We start from the raw sequence: 4,665 nt of genomic DNA on the forward strand, positions 1-4,665 counted from the left end.
GGTCCAGCACACCATCATCACTCTCCTGGATTATCGAAAAGCATCCTAGCTGGACCTTCTGTTTCCACACTGCTCTTATAGCCTATTATCAACAAAGCAGCCACAAAAATGATTTAAAACATAATTTCAATCATGATATTCTCTTGCTTAAAACCTTCTGATATACTTCCACATCACTCAGAGTAAATGCAAAAATCCTTACAATTGTGTGGCACTATATGAACTGGCCCCACTGTTCCCCATCTTACCTCCTTTCCTATCATTCTCCTCATTCACTCAGGACCTCACTCATTACCTCCTGTCTCATCAGCTCTAGACCCCTTGACTTCCTTGCTGTTATTCAGAGGCACTAAGTAGGCTTCTGTCTCTGAGCCATTGTATTTGTTCTTCCTTGAGCCTGAAAGACTCTTCCCAAATACTTGCTAGCTTCCTTACTTCTTTCAGGTCACCTTACTCAAGAGGCTGCCTGACCACTTTCTATGACACAGCTATTCACCCCACCCCCTCCATGCCTTGGTTCTTTCTATCTCCCTTTCTCTGCCTTGGTTTTTTGCCATGTTACTTATTACCATCTAACATAGCATATCTGTTCATGGTGGGCCTTCTTATATTAGAATGTAAGCAGGAAATGTATTTTTCTTAAACACAGCCATATCTAAGGGCCTAAAATTTACCCATCACATGGCAAGTATTCAAAAAATATTTGTTAAATAAATTAGTGATACACACAGTCATACAAATGACTTAGAATTTCACAAGTGTTTTACATGCTTTGTCTTTACGTGCTCTATCTGTTCTGCAACAATACCTTTTCCAATTTCACCTAGCAAACTCCTGCTTACACTTCAAAATTCATTTTCAGAATTGCGATCTCTAGGAAAACTTGTCTATACCTATTAAATACTTTTCCATAATACCTATCATCTTCCACGTCTTTTCTGATTCACTTGAGAGTCTCTCCACTGGACTACAGTTTTCTTAAAGGCAGGAATCCTGTTTTATATAGTTTCTCACCCCCTATAATTAACACAGTTCAGGAGACCTAGTAAATGCTCAAACATATTTCTTGACTGAATGTATATATTCCCAAGAGTTAGAGCCAGAATATAAACCTCTAAGTACAAATAAGGCATTATGAGAATGAAAATATTTGTGGGAATCCAGAGCCAGAGAATGCAGCTAGAGAAGCAACCAAACCACAGCACAACTACTCTATGACTTTGAAAATGCCCTGACCCACCTAAATTCTGGATTCATCCTGTTCCTGTGAAAATCTATTCCAGGTTTAATCCACTTTTTTTTCTTTTTGTTTTGTTTTGTTCTCCAAATGGCAGTGTATTCTTATTCCCATGAAAGCTCTTTTTCACAGATTGACTTGACTTCTTTTTTTTCTTGCACATGCAAACAACTATAGAATACTCCAAATTTCTAGTTTCTCTTGACTGCATGCCAATCTTGGTATATGAGGGATAACATTAAATATAACCCTTTTCACAGATTTAATATCCATAAGTTTTCACACGGCCACACATATTATCTGTTTAGAACTTTTGAAAGATCTAATATTTTTCTTATCTGAGAGTCGAGAACAATTCAGACTCGCTAGAAACCCATGGCTGTTTGTGTAATTGATTATACAGTGCTTGTTTATGGTGGAATCACAGGACACAGAGGAAGTAAAACACATACTAGGAACTAAATAAATAACTTCACAAATACACTAATTGGGTAACTATATTTATAGTTTACTAATTGGCCATGAGAAGATAATATCTCATTTACCAAGAGAATTTTCTTACCAGAAGAGAATTTCACAGAAAAATTCAAAGTCATGCCACTATTTTCTTAACCAAATATTGTTCTACCAACTATTATCTATGTGTTTGTTAGCATTTGCCTTTTATACTTTCTTTATCTATAACATTAAAAAGTTAAAACAAATGAGCTTTAAGACTTCCCACTTTCCAAGGTTCTGCAATGCAATGAAAAGTAATAGCCTCAATCAATAACCATAGACGGCAGATTGAGAATATATAGTAACATTGTGTTGTACTTTTTCAGCTAAAATTAATTTGGAATCTTTGGGGCTCTCTTTTTGTTAGCTGGGAAAAAATAATGGCTGCCCAATAATTATTTTTCATCAAATTATTTTGATTATGGATTTATTTTTATCAATCAGTTGGAATAATCAAGTGTCTAATAAAATATTTTATGTCCAATAACACAATGAAAATGCTTGATTAAATATATGAGATGTTAAGATCATGCACATATAAAACACATCATTTTGAGAATTCAAGCAATATCAAGTGATATCCAGAATTTTCAAGGATGGAAAATCACCTTTTAAAATCCCAGATCCTTTCAGAGAATAACAGACCAAACAGATTAGGCCAGAAAAACAAATCAAGTACTTTCTTGGAAGAATTAGCTTATTTATTTAAACAGGGACAAAGGAAAATGTTGCAAATACTCTTGCTGCCTTAGGTTACAGCATGTGGCTTATAGTCTAATCACAGAAAAGAATTTGACAGAATCTACAGGTTAGTCATAATGGAAATAATTTTCATGATTTAGCTGACAGGTCCTTGAACATTTTTATTGTAGATAAAGTAGAATGGAGAGATATGTTACACTCGTAGCATGCTCTCAGTTTGATTTTATTCCATAGCTTTATTTTCTTCTCTAGTTTTTTGCTTTCTTATTTGATATTGTTCCCTTTGGAACTGAACAATAAATCACTTGGTTTGCTTCTCAAAGGACCATGATAGGCTTGGAATAAAACAGAGCAGAAGACTCATATTAATTTCCCTGTATCTGTGACTGAGAAAGCATTTGAAGCTAGGGAGTGCTGTATCTTTATGTAAGATTTTACCAAGTTCTACAATTTTGTGGTGACAGTCATACCAGGTATTTCATGGAGTCATCTCTGTCACCAGCAGTGTCACTGAGCAATACACCTAAACTCTCTGAGCTGTATTTTTATTATGTGAGAAATGGGGATAAAAAATGTATTCTTTTTGCAAAATTATTAGGATTAAATGAGATAATGTCTACAAAGTACTTAATAAACTGCCTTGTTCATACCCTTTCAACAAATATTTACTGAGTTCTTACTATGATCTAGGCTCTAAATCATAGTAAGCACTTTATAAATTATATGTTTATTATCAGCAGCATCATTAACCCATCACTACCAATAGAGAACATCTCAAACGATTATCCATACTGTGAATTCAGGAGTCCTTTCACTGGTGGAAGAGGAGTGGTAAAAAAAGTTACTTTTACTCTACATAAAACGAAGATGGCTTAGAAGATTAGGCTATGTTGGTGCACCTTCTGGAAATTTTTGCTAAAGTTACTTACCTTAGTTCTAACTTTTGAAAGCAAAAACAGAGGTTTAGTGCTCCATAATTAATATGTATTAATTTGATAGGTTATATTCTTGTTATATTTTGCTATTAGAGAAACAAAAATACAAAACAAACAGACAGCACAGGTTGTCCTGAAAAAGGATACTACAGCCCTGGCCGGATATCTTAATTTGTTGGAGCACTGTCCCACACACCAAAACATTTCAGATTTGATTCCCTGATAGGGCATGTATAGAAGGCAACCAATTGATGTCTGTCTGCCTGTCTGTCTGTCTGTCTGTCTACCCCCCCCCCACCTCCTCCTTCTCCCTATACAAAATCAATAAGCATATTTTTGGGTGAGGATTTTATTTTTAACTATATTTTCTTGATTATGCTATTACAGTTGTCTTGATTTTCCCCCTTTGTCCCCCTCCACCCAGCACCCCCAGTCCCTCAGGAAATCCCCCACTATTGTTCCTGTCCATGGGTCATGCATATTAGTTCTTCGGCTACTCCAATTCCTACACTGTACTTACATCCCCATGGCTATTCTGTAAATACCTATTTGTACTTCTTAATACTTTCATGTCTTCACCCATTCCCCCACACTCCCTTCCCTTCTGACAACCATCAAAATGCTCTCTGTATCCACGATTCTGTCTCTGTTCTTCTTGTTTTAGATAGATATATATGTTTTGCCATTTTACTGTTTTGATCTTCTTTTTCTTACATATGTCCCTTTAACATTTCGTATAATAACGGTTTAGTGATGATGAACTCCGTTAGTTTTTTCTTGTCTGGGAAGATCATTATCTTCCCTTTGATTCTAAATGATAACTTTGCTGGGTAGAGCAATCTTGGCTGTAGGTCCCTGCTTTTCATGACCTGAATATTTCTTGCCAATCACTTCTAACCTGCAAAGTTTCTTTTGAAAAATCAACTGACAGTCTTATGGGAACTCCCCTGTAGGTAACGAACTTTTCTCTTACTGCTTTAAAGATTCTCTCTTTACCTTTAACCTTTGGCATTTTAGTTATGATGTGTCTTGGAGTTTGCATCCATCTTGTTTGGCACTCTCTGTACTTCCTGGACTTGCATGTCTATTTCCTTCACTAAATTAAGGAAGTTTTCTTTCATTATTTTTTCAAGTAGATTTCTGACTTCTTGCTCTTTCTCTTCTCCTTCTGGCACACCTATGATGTGAATGTTGGAACACTTAAAGTTATCCACGACGTTGTTTACACTACCCTTGTTCTTTTGTATTCTTTTTTCTTCTTCTTGTTCTGATTGGATGTTTTTTTCTTCTTTA

Source organism: Pteronotus mesoamericanus, unplaced genomic scaffold, assembly GCF_021234165.1.
Source record: "Pteronotus mesoamericanus isolate MK-2021 breed Mesoamerican mustached bat unplaced genomic scaffold, CSHL_Meso_final contig_124, whole genome shotgun sequence".
Lineage (NCBI taxonomy): Eukaryota > Metazoa > Chordata > Mammalia > Chiroptera > Mormoopidae > Pteronotus > Pteronotus mesoamericanus.